This window comes from Phalacrocorax aristotelis, chromosome 3, assembly GCF_949628215.1.
Source record: "Phalacrocorax aristotelis chromosome 3, bGulAri2.1, whole genome shotgun sequence".
NCBI lineage: Eukaryota > Metazoa > Chordata > Aves > Suliformes > Phalacrocoracidae > Phalacrocorax > Phalacrocorax aristotelis.
This window is the reverse complement of record NC_134278.1, coordinates 32,396,275-32,418,186: the sequence shown is the minus strand read 5'-3', so window position 1 is coordinate 32,418,186 and position 21,912 is coordinate 32,396,275. Positions and strand designations below refer to the sequence as shown.

At 37.7% G+C, this 21,912-nt stretch overlaps 1 protein-coding gene and 1 long non-coding RNA gene across 4 annotated transcripts in view; one reads left to right on the top strand and one right to left on the bottom strand.

The window, feature by feature from the left end:
• Positions 1–21,912, bottom strand: part of ADGRB3 (adhesion G protein-coupled receptor B3) — a 461,064-nt gene that overhangs the window by 121,156 nt on the left and 317,996 nt on the right. The window lies entirely within an intron of this gene.
• Positions 98–21,813, top strand: LOC142054459 (uncharacterized). The gene is made up of 4 exons (XR_012659542.1): positions 98–993; positions 8,780–8,894; positions 8,989–9,033; positions 21,661–21,813. It is a non-coding gene; the product is annotated as an uncharacterized LOC142054459 (long non-coding RNA).

Sequence of the window (21,912 nt, the reverse complement as noted above, 5' to 3'; positions counted from 1 at the left end):
CTTTCATCTCCACACTCCTCTTTGGAATCTCATTAGATTAACAGGTCACTAAAACATTGTTTGATCATATTTCTCAACCACCTTTGTCTGCTTATGAGTCAACCCTGCAACACATGAAAGCAAGATCATTTCTACAGTCACTTCCTCTAATAAATTTTAAATATTTAATGCTAAGAAAAGATCTATTCCCTCCTATTTTCTCTTCTGTGTATGGATTTTAATTCAAGAAACAAAAAAAAAAAATAGCAAATTACTACTGGACCATTGGAGGATAAGCAACAGAATTAACTCTTGAAGGACGACCAAGGGCAGACTGAACTGGGTTACTGTGATCTTATGATGTCAAAGCAGACCTAGCTAAATACCTGGCACTTGGTTATATATTGTTGACAAAGTCTGTGATCTGATGTTTACACCTTGTGTCTTCTATTCCACTTGGTGTCCTAAGAAATATGAGACATTAAATATTCCCCTTCTTGTGCAAGTCAAAAAAAAAAAAAAAAAAAAAATCTGTGCCTAAAGAGTTTAGTCCTCCCACTCTACTGAAACCAGGCATCGGGGCAATGTCCAGTTTAACACACAGTGTTTGATGAAAATCAAAGCAATTGGAGAGAGTACAGAAGAGAGTAACAGAGAGGATCGAAGATCCAGAAAACATGACCAGTGAGAAAGGCTGTAGGAATGGTATATTTAATTGAGGGAAAAGAAAACCTGAGAGGAAACATGATGACAGTTTCCAAAAGGAAACCTCTTATAAAAATATACAAGGTTTTCAGGAAGAGGAAGTACTGTCCTGTTCTCCTTTCCCACCAGAGACAGGAAAAAAAAAAGTGCTGAGCTTAGACTGAAGCAGGAGCTACTGGGGAAAACTTCCCAGCTGTAGGGACAGTAAAGCCTTGATCATTCTGCCTTGGGGAGCCTTGGAATCTCTATCATCTCAGGTTCTTAAGAGCAGGTTACAGAACAGTCTGCTGGGGTGGGCCTAAGGCCAAGGTAAGTGATCTCTTGAGTGACCTCCTTCACTATGTGCTACAAGCCAGTGATTTCTCCTAAAGGGAGCTGCATTTGCTGAATGCTCCTGAAAATGCTGAAGTGCCTTCCACTACCAATGACTGTAATAGGACTGTGCTGCATCATGTACATTTGAGCACAAAATTGGGAACCAGACAAGGTAAATGCTTGGCAGTTTATCGGCATGGCTTAGGGAGCTGGACAATTTTTTTTGTTTAAATTGTTTTATGCTTGTTTCAGGATTTTTACAGATGTGACCTATTAGATTTCAGAACTGAGCAGAACTGTTATACAAATGCAAATGCAAGATCCAAAGCCAGCTGAAGTAAGCAGAACAGTTTCAGCTGGCTTTGATGGCTTTGGAGCAGGTCTGCAGTGTGTGCGTGTGCAAGGTTGGTTCTGTGTGTGCCTGTATGTGTGCTGGGGGAGAGAAGGAAGGAGACATTTGTACAGCCACTTACCCTGACTTTGAAATGTTGGCTTTGTGTAATTGGCTCAGGGGTGTATTCAGACTGCCTAATTTAGGAGTTGGAATTACTGTGGCATTTAGGCTCAAGACAGAAAAAATGAAACTGCCTAATCTCTGGGGTGGACAGGCTACCCATATGCAAGTGAAGACACTTTATCTGTATGCTTATATGAAACACTTATAATCTGAATATATACTTTACAATCAAATTGAACACGTTTTTAAGAATTTGGCTTATCTTAAGCTCCTGAACGGCGCTTCAACAGGAGCATAATATAGAACATAAACCAGAGTATCATGACTCACAAAAAAAGGAAGTAAAGTTAAAACATTTAAAAGGTCATATTTCATTTTTAGATGATGCAGAAGCTATTTTATATGTTCATAACAGTCAATTGGAAACTGTGGAATTTTCTTAGTAATTTGTGAAGCTAATTAGTTGACATACTGAGAAATCGAAGCTATAAAGCATACCATAGTCAAATCAATGATAATAAGAAATAGTTTCGATGGTTTTTTCAGTGTTTTATTGTTCCATTCAGGGACACAATAATATTGCAGAAAATAGATTTTCTGTGGAAAAGTTCTCCTGTTAGGCATTGTGTTCATCATATTGGAAACCAATGAAATTTTTTAAAAGAACTAATAAATAGTTCAAGCAATATTAGCAAAGTTCTTTCCCCCACAGAGTCAAACTTGGGCTGTTAAACTGAATCATGAAGTGGGTCAGTGATCCAACCCCTGAGTTTCTTACATTATGGCCTCCTGTGAGGCACAATGTTCTCTGAGAAGTTATTTAGAGTTGACAAGCCATATCACCTCCCAGGAGGTGGATAAGGCCCTAAATTGTACATTTTATAATTGTGCAGAAAAAATATTGTTTTTATTATCATTGATCTGTGCATAAAAGTCCTGTTGAGTTAAATAGAAACTTTGTGGACCAAAGAAAGCACATACTAATATTCTAATATATTATCTATAAAAAATTAAAAAAACCAAAGCCAAAATGACTGGCAATTAGAAAGGACACCTTTTATGAAAGTTGTATTTTCTTATCCAGTGCCAGGGCCCCGATTTTGCCAGCAGGCTCTGATTATCCTGATGAGTCTATAAACTGTTCCTCGATAGTCCTCCTCTGCAACCTCTTTTCCCACCCCTTCCCAGAGGCTTGGCTTCCTGTGCTCAGGGTCTCTTCTGATCTGCCAGAACCATGTAACTTTTTATCTGCCTGCTGTGAAAACACCTATGCCATAAGAAAACAGGTGTGAAAAGCTGGGACCTCCATGCACACAAGCTTCACCCGTTGGCTCAGGGGCTGTATTTAAGCTCAGGCCCCTGCCCTTGGTCCATGTCTGTGCTATGCTGTAGTTATGCTGTGCTTGGCCTTGCACCATGCCACTTCTGACCTTGTTTTGCTGACTTGGCTTCCCAGCCTGATCTCAGACCTGCCATATCACTGCAGGCTGTCTGGTGATCAGTGAGCTGTGGCCGACGCTGGACCCATTGTACTCTTATTGTTGGCATACTGTGGGACTGCACCTTTCATCTGAGGTCTTGCTGTCAGCCTCAGCTCCCAGCTCACCTCCTCTTGTGGAGCTGCCCACTCCTGCTGCTCCCTGATGCAAAGGTGCCATACCATAATTCAAGTATATACTGGTAGGGAGCAAGTCTAATGATAGGAGCCCTGAATGAAAGTTCTTACGTACTTTTGTCTCAATCCACTGAGGGCAATCGAAAGTTTCAGCAACTTTCTGAAGAGGCTATGAACCTTATTAACCAGCTTTGGGAAAAACTGTATTGTCTAGTGCAGAGAGTGAATGTACTGCGAATTAGTACAATACATTGAACATGGAAGGACCTTGAGATGTCTTTTGCTATGGTATTGCAAGAATGGCTTACAAATCTCTATTAACTAATTACATTAATTACAGCTTCTCTCCTATCTCACAGGAAACATTCAAGTTCTGTTTAAGACTTTCATACTTCTCTGAAATCTTGGCCAGGCAGCCACGACAGGGTGCCATCCCCCTAGGCTGACAGAACAGCTTTACAGATTTGCATACTAGCAGCACAATAATAATTTCCCAGAGTATCTTATTCTGTAACCTCACTCCAGAGTAATTTAAAAGCTTGTATTTGTGCCACTAGCATTTCTTTTTCTTTATCTAAGAAGAATCCTCCCTATCACTCATGCTACACTTCTCTCCTGAATGATGGTTTAAGGCAGGTCCATAAACACAGGGCTCCATCATGATCCTTTTTCCTGGCAATCCTACTTTAGCTTTAGCATTAGTAGAAAAGAGCTGCTTCCCTAATGGAGGTGAGAGAAGCATCAGAAAATTTCCCTTTTCTCCCTATTAAAACATGGTAGGACTGCAATGTAGGTACCAGGCATCTCTGGATTAGCCCACTGAGCACGCTTGCAGAGTGCTTAGCACCTTCAGCTTGCTGTGGCAGATCTAAGGCTTTTTGTCTGGGGTGAATCCTGGTTGATCCAGGACTACCGTGCAGGTACAGAGTATGTAAGTTGTAGTCCTGGCCCATCTGCTGCTGCGCTTAGCACAAGAGGGAAAGCAGACACAAGGGTCATAAAGTTTTGGGGGGTGTGTGTGGATCCTGCTGTGCCCCAGAGAAACTGCACTGGCATTAGCACAAAAAATACTGTTTTAAAACATAAATGGGTATTATGAGGGGGAGAGAAACCCCTCAGGTTGGTGCTGTGTAAGGGGTACTGAGCTGCCCATATCTCATCTGCCAGGATGGTAAGCCTTGCAGCACCAGGCAGCAAGCAAGGCCCCAGATGTTAAGAACAATGCATGTTTCAGGCTGAAACGAGCCACAGACAGAACACAAGAATTATGGAACCAGTAAGTAAAATAGACGGTGGTTGTCTGTAGAAACACAGATCGACCCCTTTCCTGCAATGTGGAACAATCTTGGACTGTGGCCTGCTTTCAGGACTACCTCAAAATTGCTGATCCAGAAGATGATACCAAGAATGCAAACGTGATGCGAATGCGCCCAGAATCCAAAACATTCCCCTCCTTCTGTTCTCTTGGAAATGAATTTGGCTACAGAAACAGGCTTTCTTTAATTTGATCCCTTTACCCCCATGAAATTTCATTTCTTTCTTCAGAATGATTCAACTTCAACAACACTGAATAAGGTTGTGGTTGAAACTTTCTTCTCTGAGATGGAAGAGGTGGTATAAAAAGCTCCAGATGTTCAGGAGGAAAATTAGGGAAGGATTATAGCTTCAAAAGCAAATGCTCTAGAAGGCCATCATATAAGTCATCATATAAAAAGCCATCATGTAAATGACTATAATAGATAGATGCCTCACTGATCCTCCTCAATGAAAGCAACAAGCCAATTGTCCATAAACATGTAGATGTCATCTACAACTGGAAAGTATTGAATTACAGCTTCATTGAGATGTCTAATTCTCCATGGCTATTTCTAATTAGGTACCCAACACTGAAGAAGGAAAATATTTCAGGTATCCTTCTTTAATATTTCCTGTTGTCTGATGTAGTTGTCTCTCTGTCCACTGCATTGCCCATAATGAATCACATTCTGAGGAACCTAGTTCTCTCCCTTTTCTGTAGGTCAATGACACACTGAGGGATATAGAGCATACACCATTTCCTTTACTCACCTGGGACAAATGTGCTCTAAATTTTCACAACTGCTTGTACTGACTCCAGTATCAAAATTAACTATGGGCATAAAGTAAAGCCTGTGTGATGCAATAAAGTCATAGGTCTAGTATTTTAGTTTTCAATGTATAAATTCTTGAAATAGAAAACAAGAAAAGCGCAAGAAAAATATACTATAAAAACTTTCTCCCAAGAAGAAACAAAGCAGGGGTACTTACTAAGACTAATCACTTGAAACAGCCTGTCTGGAACTGGCTTTTGTTTGTTTGTTTTATTTTTTTTTTTAAATTTATAGACTTAATATTTGTTAAATAATACACACATATTTTCCTTCTCTCACTATCACAGATGCTGCAGCTCAAATTGTACTTTAAGACTGCAGCAATTAGCTCTGTCCTGAAAAGAAAAGAAGAAAAAAATCCCCAACCACCCTTTTATTTAATCCACAAGGCTAGGAAATGGGGGGGGGTGGGGGGGTGGGGGGGGAGGGGGATGGGTTGTAATTTGAAATTTCAAATTCCCTAATTTTCATTAAAGTTTTCATGCATGAGGTTGCTGCTTGGGTTTTGCTCAACTGGAACAAAGATGGTGAAGAATATTTCAAGCTTGGTTTCAAGTCCCTCCTAGCAGCTAGAAAATGAATAATGGTCTGCTGGCAAACTGTGGCAAGGGCTTTCTTTTCCTTTCCTTCCTGTGAGAGTTTACTGCAACATTTGGTATTACAAACCATGAAATTTTGCTTTCTACTCCTGAAACATGTCTGGGAATTACTTGTATTACACTTGAATGCTTCTAATAGATTTAACATCCTGCAGACAACTTTTAATCATCCATGTGGAGTCAGACTTGAGGCATCCCCAGGGCTCAATAATCAGCCCTTTATTATCTATGATCAATGTGTTACCCCCGGATATTTATCAGTCTTTATACTAATTACAGCATGGCAAAATGCTTTCACTTTTGGGCATACACTTGCATGGACTGATTGATACCTCTGCTACTGTTGTAAAAACTTGAAGGCAACCTGGGATTGCTTTCTGGCATCTGTGACAAATCTCTTGGATTCTTTCAGTAACAAAGTAACGTGTTCGCTGATGTTCCTGTTCTTCTGGCTAGGACCTGGCCCTTTTTCTATTCAAAATAGCAGGTGATCATGTCCTCATTACTATTCCCATGTTTCTGTTTTTCCTGTTTTATTGTACTCAAACTGATAGTTAAACTAAACAGCAGTTCAAAATCAAGGAAATATTCAGGTCTCTTCACACACAGTTATCAATTTGATATGATTAGACCAATTCTTCATATGCTCTATTAATACCCTAACTTTGCCCACCAAAACTGATTCTCTCTCATGCTGGCCTCTGTAAAAATTCATATATGTCCCTGAAATTAATTTTAACTTTCATTCCTCTTAAAACTGGTTTTATTTGATTGGTTGGGATTTTTTGCTTTTGAACTGATAGTTGTTCTGTCTGACTTCCGAAAAGCACTTGCTTTTCTAAGACTAGTTTGTTTTCATACCACAATACAGTGCCAAACTTTAATCACTACAGTCATCAGCAATTCCTTGTGAACCCAAGCAGAATTTTCTCTAGTTAGCCTCCTACCTATAATAGCTGTCTTTGACATAAGTAGACACTCAATTCTCCTCAAATGCTTTGTAAGAGTTGTTTTGAAGTGTTGTGTTATTTCTTGGTTCTGCTTCATTCTATCTAAATGAGATTGGCCTACCTCCTGTGGTTTGATCTGCTCCATGAAATCTTCTCTGCAGGTGTCACACAGGCTTCTCTTCTCAAGGTCCTGATTTTTAATCTGTACCTGCTTCTCTTCAATAATCTGATCTGTCAATGTGGGCCTAAATTTAATTTATATGCTGATGACAAACAGATTGATGTTATACAATTAGCCCTTAATATTCCTTCTGCCACATCTGTGCTGCCTGTTTGCCAAACTGATGACAAGGTTTGGATGTTTAGAAATTTCACACAATTTAATGCCTCAAAAATATTTATTGCTTCAGGGGGAATAGACACTATTTTAAATTACCATTCTTTTGTAAATCTGTCATTGTGGGCTCACTACAAAGAATTCTACAATAGCGAAGACTGAGACTCCAGATCTTCTAGCACTAATATCATATGTATATTTTTACACGTCAAAAACTAGTGGCAAGCATAAGAGACTTGAGTTACAAACCAGTATGATATGTACCCAGTACCAATGGTCAGCAGAGCCACTGGCAATTTTGAACCAGAGAAACTGAATTTAAATTCAACTACCAGTTTGTCACAATTTTCAGGGTATCTTTTCATTTTATATAATTATAGATGGAGAGCTTTGGAGCATGTTTTTTTAAAATTATTTGGAGATTTTCAGTGTTCTTAGGATGACTTTTACACAACTATTAGATTAACAGTAGCTGATGGCATCAGGGCCAAACTCAGATGCAGTATTAGTGAACATACAATTAAAACTCTCAGGATTCTTGCAGAGCTCTCCGAAAAGCCTGCAGTGAAATCTGAAGCCAGGTTAATCTTTTCTGCTTTTGTGTTTTATCTGAATCTGAAACACAAAGCAAGCAATTTTTTCTATCGAGATTGGCTTCTTGAATAAACAGTCACTTAGTTTTGACAAAAAGCAGGGCCTAATTTTTTAATGGTAAAACTCAGTTCATATTTTTAAAAAAATGAAACCAGCCAAAACCTCAGGAATTTTAGACTAACTTAAATTTGAAAATCAATGTTTCTGTCCAAAGGGTTTGGAATTCAAGGCATACTGAAAATTTGCACAGCCTTCATTTCCAGCCGTCTCTTTCTTATCATGTGAAATAATTTCTAAAAGCAATATATGAAAATTAATAAAAGTAGTCTCTTAGCTCTAGATGAAAGGAGGTCAGCTGATTATAGGCTCTCATCTCATGTCAGGACAAGAACAGTGTGTTCACATGGTCTGCTATGGATAAATACAACATGTACTTTTCATCTAATGGGTTTCTAATATTCTCACATAAGGTTTACTGAAAACATAAGAAGATTCCCCTTATGGATTTCTGGACAAGACTTTTTAGGTATACTAGGTGATTTCCTTTTTGTTTTTAACATGACAGAGGTATTCTTTTCTTACTTTGAATTGCAGGTATTTAAGGGAAATCAATCTTTTCCTTTCAGATGTAGAATTCCTGAATATAACCAAAATCAGGCCAAAATTCTCTAGTCATATGATGTTATTCATTGCCTTTATGCTCAATAAACATGTATAGGACGATAAATGTATTCAAATTTTCAAAAACAAGAGTTCTATAGGAATGTCCTAAGAACAAATCTTATTACTGTGAGTACTTGTTTCTCCCACTGGTCATCTGATTCCTCTTGTCATTTTCTTAACACTTGGTAGCTGGGAATAAGGCAAAAAATAATGGCAGGAAAATATAGGAATAAACCAATTCCCTGGAATAACTATACCGCCTGCATGTAATTTCTCACATCTCATTGCTTCATGCATTGATCTCTGTGTCAAAAGCAGAGTTTCCTGTTCAGACAGAACTCATGGTGGCAGAGTGCCAGCCTGCAGCTGGGCTGGGGACTCACGTTGGCAGAGTGGTAGAGTTTAAAACAATAAAAATGCTGCCCTTCTTTTCCAGAGGTGATAAGGACGGCAACTGGCCCAGGATGTGATCAGGAAGTTTCTCTGGGTCAAATCCACAGCTATAACATGATCCTTGACTGTAAGACTTTGGGTTAAAGCCAGCAGACAAAGTAAGTAATGTGGTTATTGACTGAAACTGGACTCCCCAGAAAAGAAAAGTGCAATTAAGAAAGCTGGGAACTAATTAATCCTATCTGCTTACAGATGTGGTGCAAAAGGAGAGAGTCACCTCCACTTCCAGGATGAACTGTGAGCATTTTGTACTTGTCTTTGGTGTAAAAAACCATCACTGAGTACATGTAGAATTACTGCTCTCATGTAGTAGACCTAGACCATAAACTTTCCATGCAAACTGTAAAAAAACCCTCTGGTTATGCATGAATATGCTTGGAATTTATTCATAACAGGAATTTATGACAGCTTTGGCATTGCAACAAACATCTTTTCACTAGTTTGTGGTCGTCCACAGTCTTAGGTCAGCCACAGGCAGTTCAGAACTGCTTTAGAGTTTAGGCTTGAAAGGGTGGGCAGACAGCTGAGGAAAGAGTTTTCCCCCATATTCCACCATGAAAATATTTCACTACATTTGGATCACTTAGATTAAAAGTCTGTACTGAAATTTCAGCAACTTTGGTTTTTATGTTAGCATATTTTTTAAAGGTAATGAAAAATATATTCATGTAAAAGGAGCTTTAAAAGAAAAATGAACAATCTCTTTGTTCCAAGTATTTTGTGTCAAAAGAAGACACAGAAATCAATTTTTAGGCAGAATCAAATAAAATTCAATAGCAGGATACCTGTATATCTCTCCACTTTTGATTCTGTTTGCTTAGCTCTTAAACCTAATGCTTGTTAATTTTATTTGTAACATATTGAGCTACTTTCACTGGCATGCTTTGCTTTGCTTGTTTGTACCTCTTCAGTTATGCACAGCAGGCATGAACTGACTTTAGCCAGCTGATTAAGGTGATCGGCATCAGTGGAGCACTGCGAGGCAGAGTGTACCAGTAAAATTGGCCCTTGTTTAAAAAACCAGTATCAATGTTAAACTCCCCTCTAACACTTTGGCAGGCTAAAGAAAAGTATGTTGTTCTTAATTTTAAATATAAAGAAGCTCACAGATCTGTTTGTGTTTTTCTGTGAATATGGAAATATGTTTGTATTTGAATGAAATTTTGGGCAATTTGACATATTTATGCCACAATTTTTATAGTTTTGTGTGTATATATCGAATTCAGATGCCAATACAAGAATTCAACAAAGTGTGCATACAGATTTTACTCTTGTTCCCTCACATTTGTGAGCATTCAGAAGGATTGGTATGGAATTAGAGAAGTGCTATGCATAAAATTTTGGCTTTGGTTGGGATGCTGCTCCAGTCTCCAGTTCGCAAATGTCCATAAAATTTTGGGTCAATGGTTTTACACAAAAAATATGCATAATTGGGCTGAGCATCCAGCAGATTGTATCTGAATAGCAGATAAACTATATTCTCTGACCTGATATTTGCTTTATGCGTAAACACTGGTACACTACATATTAAGCCTTCATAACTCAGTGTTGGTTGTGGATGGACAGCAGAAATCATGCACATAAACTACCAAGACTTGCATTGTAAAGACTTAAAAAACCGCTGCAAAATACGTTCTTGCTGATGTACAAGATCAAAGGAAGAATTGGGGAAACAGCTGGCTCTCCAAATGCTGATAGCTGTTGCCTCTGGCTTTCCCAGCCTAGCACAGCAGATCATCAGCCGGTTCTAACAATGATAACTACAGCTGTTTTTTTGTGGGCCATATAAAGAAAAGCTTAATAACCTGCAAGTAGTCCAAGGCCTATACATAACTGGTGTGTGTGATACAAATGAAGACAGTGTCCCTTTCAAAAAGTTACTAAAGACTTCAGAGCAAAGCCCAACTTTTCCCAACAATACTTTGTCATTCACAATAATTAAGGAGAAGGTTTTTATCATGATACTGCTAAAAGTTCAAGAGCTAACATCAGAAATGGAAGACATGATATGAGTTTCTATTTACCTGGTTGATTCAGGTCAGGTTTTTGTAAATTAAGTATTTAAAATAAAACTAAATTGAAATTCTAATCATGTACCTGTAGTCTAATTCAGAATTATTAAAGGGCTTCAACAGTTTTATAAGCTCTTCACTTTGGAAAGATTAGGGTTTGGATCTAGAGTACACAGCAATTTAAAGTTATTGGAGCACTTCACAAATTAGAATTCTAATTTGGAAGAATGAAGGTCTCCTAAAAATGTGAAGCACACCAATATTTTAAAATTATGTTCTAGTTTGCAAGCCCAGAACCCCTACCATTTACAAAGACACTTATAACAGAAAGTAAAGTGCTGCAATAATTTCAGATTAGTGAGTATGGTGTAGAGTGATCCTAAGGCACTGAAGTGCTACACTTTCTTTTATGGAAGACCTTGAATCTTAAAAATATAAGCAAGTCAAAGAGTTTCTTCTCTGCAAAGCTGAAGACACATTGAACTGATTTGAGACAAGCAACACATGTATTACAAAAGAATGTATAAAAATTTCAGATGCAACTACACAAAAAACATCTGTGTATTTGTGATTTCAGATGGTAGCTTAGTTTTTTCTGATTTATAGATTTGCTCATTTATCATTATTTGTTTTACATATAAAATCAATTCAGTAGATCAGCCTATTCAGTGATCTTTTTTTCCTCTAAGAAAATTTATCTGTGTCTAATTTTACTGGCACATTTATACATACCTGTGTATAAACAAAAGCACTTTTTACTTCACTGTTGTGAGAGAAACAAAGTGTAGTGGTCCTGGTCCTCACTGATAGTACAAGGCATGAGAAACAAGTCTATACAAGTTTGAGTGACACTAAGTCAGTGACGTGATCACAGATCAAAGAGAGCTCACAGTGGAAACAGAAAGATAAAATAGTCTCAATACTGTAGTCTAAGGTCTGATTTAGCTTCAGTGGCAAAGTGACAACTCTGTGCTGTCTCTCTGATCCTGCCATGTGTCTGCTGGATTTAGTTCTGGGTTAGCTTTACTTGGAAAACACCATCTTTCAATCAGCATGACCATATTTTCTATTTTGTATATTATTATCTTGCCAAATGAAACTATATCAATCATTATTAATTAATCATTTAACCTCCACTTGAACATTTTCTATTTATATAGAACTGCCACTATTTCCCTAGTTTTGGAAACCATATATATTTGACCTCATAGTCTCTAACCACTTTTTACGCAAAACCAGTGATCTTATCCTCCCTTTTCTCTGACTACCTTTTGCAACATAGATTCCTTGATGACTTTTAAGCCTCAGTTTCAGTCCTCATTTTGCTCTGAACATTTCTTTTACACATTCTTTATGAACTACCATGTGACTCTGATAATAGTTTTCTGGGGTTTCCTTCCTTCCACTGTGTGTGATCTCTGTGTAGCTCTCAATATTATTGATCCTTCTTGAGTATCTCAAGAAGGTCAATATCTACAGCTTTTTCATCTCTTTTGAGCTCCACCTAACTCTTCTTTCAGCAGTTTCTTTGGAGTTCCTGTTTTCTTCACCTCATCGATTATGAAAATTTCAAAAGCTCTCCTCTTTTCTGTCATACCTGCACACATAGTTCTGAATATCGCATTAATTCAGGTCACACTGACTTTGCACCCCTTTCAACTAAGTTTCTTTTCCCATTACAGATGGTGAGGGAAAGATTTGGAAAAAGTAACAGAGAAAAAGCAGGCAAAATGGACCACAGACAAAATGGACCCGAAGAAATTGATCACTGAGTGGAGTTAATTTGTGGCTAATTAAATAAGTTGCTGTTGAAATGAATTGAGAGATTAAGTCCAACTAGTTATCAACACATCACTGAAGACATTAAAAATGAGGGAAAATGTCACGCAGTTACACAACAGTGTATCTCAAAAGAATTTTGCAAGTGAGGTCAACTTTATTTTTATGTCAGAGGAGGGAAAGCTTTTGTACCAAAAAGAAAAGTGATTTTCCCAGGGTCATTCAGCATTGCTGGGAATATAAAGTGTGCTCCCAACCAACTCACCTCTTTGTTTGGTAATTCTGCTTCCAGTTCTCCACTCTCTCATTGCAATCTATCAATATCACCTGCAAAACTACAGGCTTCAGAGGAAGCAGAGGCAGGAAAAACATGCAGTGAACAAGTATTCACTGCATTCAACAGTGAATTCCTGAGATGCTCAAGAAGGCTCAAGAGAAAGACCAAAACAAGAGTGGTAACACTGACCCCATTTTAATGACACTGGAGGAAATGGATTCAGAAAGGACTGGAGTATAGTAATGAAGGACTTGATAGGCATAGCAAATTACTGATTTTGCACCTTTGAGAAACTCTGTAGTTCACTAACAAAGTTACAATTTTAAAAAACATTAAATTTCCCTTAGTATGTATAATACATTTTCCAAATGGCAAAGTCTTCAGAATCAGACCAAAATTAATAACCATATTCTGTTTTTTTTCCTTTTCCTAATTCCAGTTTCTAACTACAATGGTTAACTGTGAACTTGCTTTTTTCTCTCTCTGCCATTCATTTGATTAACACTTCTTTTCCAGGCCTCTCCCTTCTGTGTCTCTCATCTCTGAGTAGGTGGTGAAGATTTCACTTCTATCCCACCAATCTGGAAAAGTCTCTTCATTTGCTTTGAGTCACTTTCACTTCAAAGTCATGTGTGACCCATCTGTGACCCTTTGTATGACCTATGTATACTAAGAAGGAAAGTTTCTGTCACATACTTTGAGCACCTCTTGAATATATTACCAAAGAAACTTGGGGGAAAAAAATAGTCCTGCTTCCAGAATCTTACAGTATAAGAGAGAGACAAAATGTTACCTTTCTGGTTCAACATCTTAGAGTAATTGAATTGATACAGTTTTAAATTTGTTTACAACGTGTTAATTTAAATGTCTAGCTAGCAGAGTCTGTTATTCCACAAATGTTCAGCCCTTCTTTGATTCTGTTTTTTTCCTGACTGCTTCCTGGTTAATTACAGTGTAAGACACTTTTCCCACAGAGGCAGGTTCTCAGTCTTGCCTCTAGCACATCAGCACACATTAAGATGCATCTTGTCAGTCTTATGCTTGGTGATTTCCATGCTGTGTCTGGAGTCAGTCCAGCCTATTGTGTTGCACTGAGTCTGCCTTCAGCCTTGCCCACCCCCTCTGTTCGTTTCATTCTGTCTGTCTGCCATCATGAGTTGGTTTTTTATTTCTACTGACCTAAATATTGATGACTCACTTTCTTCCCCTGAGTAGTTTCTCCTCAACTCCCACATAAAAACACCCTTATTTTCTTTATAATGCATATAATTTATGTGTGGTTAAGATGGTCAAGATCTTTTTAAGAAGACCAACACATATATTACAAATCTTCTACTAATACAATAGAAGTAGTCAAAAATGTAGGTACAGTTTTGTCAAAGTTAGGAGTATATTTTCAGTTAATTTTAAAAGTACATGGAGAGTTCGACTATGAAGACAAAATGTAGGCCTGACTCTTCCGTAGTCAGTGACAGACACATTTGTATACCAGAATCAAATCCTTGTCCACCAGGTAATCCCTACAAGGAGTTAGGTACTTAGACCTTCACAAATTCCAGTTCTGTTGGTTTTTGGGTTACCTGAAACTCGTATTTTACTTGGCTGTTTAAAATAATCTGGAGAGCCATTAGAAGACTTACACAAGCTGGTTACTACTTCTTTTGTGCTCCTGCCCATTTGGAACTGGTCTAGTATTTCCAGGTGACTTAAACATGATTCTGAAGGAAGAGACTGAGCACAATTTCATTCTCCTCATCTTTAATACAGATACACCCTCTGGATTTTCAAGAATTCTTGTAACCTAGCCTTCTGAATTGCCATCACAAATTCTGCCTATATCAAAATTGTTTTAAATTGAATTTACAAATGTATTATAACACAAGGCTACTGAAGATCTGAGCAAAATTCCACAGCAGTCAGCAGGAACCTTTCCATTCGTGTCTGCAAATACCCATTTACACATATTGGTGTAAGGAACCCATGTGCTGCAATACGCACAAACCAGTGTTCATAAAAATGAGAGCTAATTTTAAAAAATAAGTTCTCTTACTGTGTATTTTTTCTTACATTAAGACTCTAGTTAGGTTTTGTTCAAAGGTGATTCAACTTCATTTTAAGCATCTAACTTAGCTAGAGAAGAAGTACACAGGAGACCATATTGAGCTCTGGCCCCAATAGAGAGAGTTCTGTTTACATAATTAATTTTTGTAAGTATTTTGCTACCATTTTGCTATTCAAGTGAATACTTTTCTTTGTAATTAAAAACCAAAATCCCCAAATCTCCAAAATTGAACTTGCCTGTTGACTGGGGGAAAGTGTTATTCTTCCAGACATTTTGTGTCAGAGAAGTAGGTAATGAATCTTTCTGATCTATCTTTGGAGCACTCCAGATAACTGTGAAGAGGTTGAATCAGATGTCAGACAGATCAATAGCTTAGAGGTGATGGAGTCATTGGACTAGCTCAGTGCTAGGAGCAGAAAAGAAATGGGTCACAGGAAACTGAATGTTTATGGCAAACTATAAGGGATTTCAAAGAAATATAATAAAACAAAATTCAAACTGTCACTAAGGATAGATTCTATAGAATTACTATATACAGTCTCCTTCCTATGTGTAGTAGGTTCCTACTAAAGAAGCACAGTGATTTTTCTAAACAGGGTTGTGACTGACGAACAGAAAGAGCTGATCAAAATGAAGATATAGAGAACTTAGAGTGTTTGGAAAACATTAAAATGTTCATATGCAGTTCTTCACCTTTTTCATATCACTCCCTCTATCTTTGTATTAATTACATTGAGATTTTCTGGATCGTCTCCAGTTTAAGCATATTTTCCCATTAGTGAGCTTACCAAAATTACACCTAATAAAGTAAAAGTCTTAGAACACCAAACGCTCTACAAACACTCAATTAACTTCAAGTAGACTTTTCTCATGCGGCCATTCCTGTACTATCTGCATAGTTTTGTCAAACAAGCAGAAAGGTATGTTGAGATTAATGATGCTTGAGATATGCATTTAGATTAGTAGGAACATTTTTTTCTTTTCTTTTTATGCTGCAAAGTCAGTGAAAATATCCTGAAACTATTTGCAAAGGCAGGTTGAATTTACTGAGTAAATCTATTTGGAAAAAGTAGTTGGAAAATTCACAAAAATGACAAAGAGGTGTAGTTCTCTTTTTTCTATCCCCTGGGTTCAGGCACTCCCCTAGAATACAGAAGGCCTTGGGCCCCATTTCTCCATATTTCTGGAGGAATATGAATTCATATGCCCTACTTCCCAACAGAGTACCTTATTTTCCTGAAAGGGAATCATGGAGCACAACCTTTTAGCCCCTGAGGCTGACGTAAAATACATCAGCAGTCAGTGAGACAAAGAACAAGGATGTTTCACGGGCACTTTTACCTAGAAGTTAAGAGATAGGTCATTTCCTGTGTTAAAGAGGGTAGTCTTAGAGTCTATTCTCGGGTCAATCTTTAATCATAGGTATGAAACGGAACTGTACCTACACTGACACTGAGCTCATCTTCCCAATTCCATTCCATTAATTCAGTTCAGTAAGAGCTGTTTATATTTTCAAATACATCTTTTTGCCTTTTCCATTTACATAACTAGCTCTCTTCCCTTCTCTATCCTGAAAATGTATTCATGGTCCCAATTCAATTCAAGAGTAATTGAGAAGTAGAGCTTTTGGGAAGCAGATTGCTGACTTTTATGAGATCAGTCACAAACTGTGGCTATTTTAAATACAAAAGCACTTGTCACTTCACAGCAGCATGTATTCCTTCATGGTACTCCATGGTTAGTGTAGTTTGCAGACTGCTCTTTCTTTTCTTTCTTTCTTTCTTTCTTTCTTTCTTTCTTTCTTTCTTTCTTTCTTTCTTTCTTTCTTTCTTTCTTTCTTTCTTTCTTTCTTTCTTTCTTTCTTTCTTTCTTTCTTTCTTTCTTTCTTTCTTTCTTTCTTTCTTTCTTTCTTTCTTTCTTTCTTTCTTTCTTTCTTTCTTTCTTTCTCTCTTTCTTTCTTTCTTTCTTTCTCTCTTTCTTTCTCTCTTTCTTTCTCTCTTTCTTTCTCTCTTTCTTTCTCTCTTTCTCTCTTTCTTTCTCTCTTTCTCTCTTTCTTTCTCTCTTTCTCTCTCTCTTTCTTTCTCTCTCTCTCTCTTTCTCTCTCTCTTTCTTTCTCTCTCTCTCTCTTCCTTTCTCTCTTTCTCTCTTTTCTTTCAACAGTGGAGAGATTTGTGAACCTTTTCCATCCATGAGAAAGATTGTGTGAAACAACTATAACAAAATGATCATGTTCTGATACCTTGACAGTGCACTTCAACACTTCTGAGTGAAACTAGCACTGATACATGGTAGCTTTGCAATATGTCTATGTAACATTATGATGCATTTATCAGAAAGCTGTAATTGGATATCATTCCACAGTGACTGGCTGCAATTTAATGCATTGACAAAGTGGCTCTTCAGCTCTGGGAATCTGCAGAATTCAGACTCAGTGCAGCAGAATCCAAGTTTCTGACAGTGATGTACACTGTACAGAAGGAGAAAATGGTTGCCTTCACACAAAGGCAAAAAGAGCAAGCTTTTTCACTCTATGTCCATGGGGAAATAGCACAGTCTAAAGATACCCATATCTAAAGACTCAAACTTGTAATGACAAAAACACACAAGCTGTACTATGTCCATCCATGTTCTAGTGTTTTGTAATAGAAAGCTGGCTGGACTGCAAAATTATGAACATAGCCTGTCTTTGGTTATAGGTACCGCTGCAGCACTTTATGCAATTTTTCTTGCATTCAGACTGATTTTTTTTTCTGTGGTCAGAATAGGTTTACTGTAGCTCTCTTACATTTGAGACTACACATAATTTACTAGTTATAAACACACTGTGACCCAAACAAAACAGACAGAAAATGGATGGAAATGAAACTATACATTTGATCTCTCTGCTGTTCCTATTCAGGGCTACAGAAGAACCAGTTGATAGAGATCATGAGTCTGAAACAATTTTCCTGCTCCTATGCAAAGTGAAAATCTTTGTCAACTCCCTCTACAGGAGCTACTGATTAGGTCCCTGTTCTAACATTTAGTTAGAAACCCACATGAGGACATTTGAGGGACAGCACAGCAATACAATAGTGTTTTAAGAAGCACTCTCCCTGCTCCCTTGTACTTGGGACTCCAAGGAAATGCTTTTGCTGAAATATGCTATAAACAGTTCTGCAGCAACAAGTGGTTATATTTGTTTCTACCTCATTTTTTGCATTTGTCTAGTTATCAGAAAGCCTTTAAATAAACATTGTATCAATTCCTCAACTGATATTTGCTTTGATTAATTTTTACTAGAAGGTGTGTTTTTAAGATTGACAGAATTCAGCATGAGCTATCTTGATTTTACGTTATCCTTCAGTAACTTTGGAACAATTTAAACAAGCATCAGCTGAAGCTAATCTGATTTCAAGGGAATTGACCCTATTCTCTGTCAAGAAACATTTACAGCTGAAACAGCTCCAGTGGTGTGTACATCTAGTATAACCGTACTGACAAATTTAACAGAGTGGAATGTGGTCTCCTGCTTGCCCACATCGTTGTGCATGAGAGTTACTTTCCCCATACAATAATCACACTTGTGTAAGTAGATGAGCTAGTCAGGCATTTCTTAGGCTACTTCATACCATGATCTCCACTGTGGAGGCAACTCCAAGACGTGTCACTTTGTGAAAAGCATTGGATGCATTGGACTGGACAGCAGGAGTGCAGTCACTGTTACAGGCTTTGAGGAGATAAAATTCAAAGCAATCTCTTCTTGAGGTCATTTGGTACCTTTAGAGAACAAAGTGGTTTCCATGAACTTTCATGCATAAGGTCAACAACTTTGCCTGGATCTGACATGTGGAAGTAAGGGTACTGCTGTTCTGCAGTGGTCTGGAGCTAAATGCAGTATCTTCATTCACAGAGCTAATGTTGCTATTCAGCAGTTTAAAAATGCAAATGTTCACTCCACCTGCTTTGCACCAATCTGGCTGCATCATGCAGCTGGGTTTATAGATGTTCTCCATTGCTGAGACAATGCAACACAGCCAGACGATACCAGTGAACTGAGCTCTGAATCTACGTTTAGGATATATATTTCATCAGGTTTAAGAAAGTGTCCTTTCTGCTTGATAGTTATTTTCTTGCTGGAAGGATGTGCAGTAATGGGACAGAGCACTCACCTCACTCATTTTTTGAATCTGGAAGAACTATGGAGGACCCCTAACAACACTTATCTGCCTCACTGGCTATCAGTGTAAATATAACAGGCATTTGCCAGACTGGTTGTGCAGACAGGGTAAAACGGTTAAGAAATTTGCAGACAAGCTTTCCTCCCTCCAAATCAAACTACCACTTCCTTCAATAACTAAATGATCAAAGAATCACTTTTATACCAATACTTCCATGTCATTAGGATCAAATAAGAACAAGTTCTCTGTGACTGTTACCATAGTGGGAACCCCCCCACTAGGGTCTGCTTGCCTGTTTGTTTGTTACTAAGACAAAGTAATTTTGAAATGAAAGAAGAAAGATCAAATACTGCAGATAGGAATCACTCTGTAAGGAATCTTATGCAACACTTGTAAGAACATAACACTACCACAGTGAAGCAGAAAAAAGTCTGATTTAGCTCAGCATTGCCTCTGATGTGGAAAAGAGCACAGGAACAAGGCAAGCCCACAGTGATATATCTCTGGGTATACTTTGAGGTGTCAGGGATTTAGGGACTTCCTGACCTGGAGGTTGCATTTGGACCACTGTACTTAATAGCATTTATAGACCTGTCATCAGTGAACATGCCTAAGATATTCTGGAATTTGTTTAGATTTTTGGCTTCCAGAACATCCACCGCATTCAGCTCCACAATTTAATTACATACTAAGAGAAAAAGTGCTTTGTTTACTTTAAACCTCTTACCTGATAATTTCATTAAGTGCCTCCTCATCTTCCATTATTGGTATGTTTTCTGCCGTTGCAGTATTTCTAGTTATTCACAGGGCTCCAGGGCCACTGCTACCATCTCGTTTGGTTAATTGACAGCATGACCTTAATATCACATTCTTTCTATTCAGGCATGAAAGGTAGCATAGAGATTCTATGCTACATTTCAATACAGCAAACTTAACTCACCCTGTGCTACGCTTTAACATATAGTGAACCCCGCTGTTACAGTACCTCCCTATCTTTCACTCATCAAATTCCTGACATATCTATTATACAGAAGCTTGCAATTCATTTCTTGCATCTTACTTTTAAGACTTCCAACATACTTCTCATGTTTTACTACCTATTTAGTTTAATCTTCTTATTGGGATTACGTTTGTTTGGGTAGTCCTTCACTGCTATTTTTTCTAGGATAGAAAGCTTTAACTTCACTTTTCAGATATGTGTCATTGTTAAATATAGGCTGTTCTATATCTGACAATTTTCCCTTCATTTTAGCCTTCCCTATAATGTTTGAATTTGAAGTATAAGTAAGCAGCCTAACCTGTTCTGATTTAGGTGAAGTCCATGTCTTATGGATGGGTTCAGAATAAATGTATTCCCAGTTCCTAAATTCTCCTACAGAAAATGTGGATGATTCCCTACATGTGATATGTTTTCCTACATCATGTGAATGAAACTGGGCACATTTCACACTTTGTTACATGGGAAATTTTCATCTTCATCCTACATTTGGTTAACATTTTGCTTTTGGGTCTTGTCTTTTACTCCTTTTTATGTCCAATATCCATACGCATCATATTCACTACAGCAATTCATTTGTTGTGAAGATGATGTCTAAATGCTTTGGATGCTCCAGCACATTTTCATTTAGTACAGAAGTCAGCCATACAGTCCTCACTGGAAACTCAAACCAACTGTCTATGCCATTGTTATAGATATCCAATAACCTAATTTCACAGCCTATCTGTTCTACGCAGTATGGAGTATGAAGGGTGCAAGAATATATCGGCCTATAAGGATACTCTGTAGGAACCCTTCTATGGGACCGTGTTATCTCTAACCCCATATGCTGCAGGATTTTCTTCCTTAATGACCCTGAGACTGTTACACTGGAATACAGCCTGTTCACTGATGTCCTTCAGAGATTTACTTACCTGTTTCTCTGACTTTTTTTGCTCCCTGTTTCTGAGGACTGAAATGCCTGCCACAAGTACTATAGTATTTGTTCACCTTATTTAGAAATATGCACATGTACACAAGCACACACACAGAGATATATCAGTTTGAAAGAATACTTTTGTACAACAGTGGAAAACGTTGCATTGTTGTGATCTTAGGCTTGATTTACTCTGAGCTGGTATTTTGAACACTGACACATGCCACAGAAGAGAATTATAAAACATTATTTTGATATCATAGTTTATTTGACGATCATGTAAGGACAATGATGGTGGCAGCCATCAAAGACTAGAGCAGCCAGGAGAGGGAGGGGCTTAATGAATTACTTTAATTCAAGAGCATGTGATGCAAAAATATGTGGAATAATTTTTCTCTAGCAAATCTTTCCCTTGATTTAAAACTATACAGTTTATTCTAAACTGTGTGCATTATACCAATCATTATTTACCTACAACATGTTACAGATAATATGCCACTCTTCTCAGCAGTGAAAGCAACCAATTCATTCTGAAGGTGGTTTTGTGTTCTCCATCTCCTTCAAAGTATTTTCAGAACAACAGTTCAGAAGCAAAATAAATACAATAATGTCTTCAAACATCTTTGGGAGAAAGGTATTAAACTTATTTCATTTTCTCCAGCAGCACCAAAAATGGTTTATGACAAAAAAGAAAACCATGGGTTTTTTATGTTTCCTCGGTGGTTTCAACAGTTTCGGAAGACTCGAAGTGGAGAGACAAATGATTCTGTGTTTTTTCTTTTACTGATATGGATTAAAAATAAACTGTCTTTTTTTGCTCTTTGTGTGTAAGATTTTACTTTTTTATGATCAATAACTACATCTTTCATTCCTATTGAGATGCTCAAAAAGTCTAGTTCTCTGTTGGATGCTT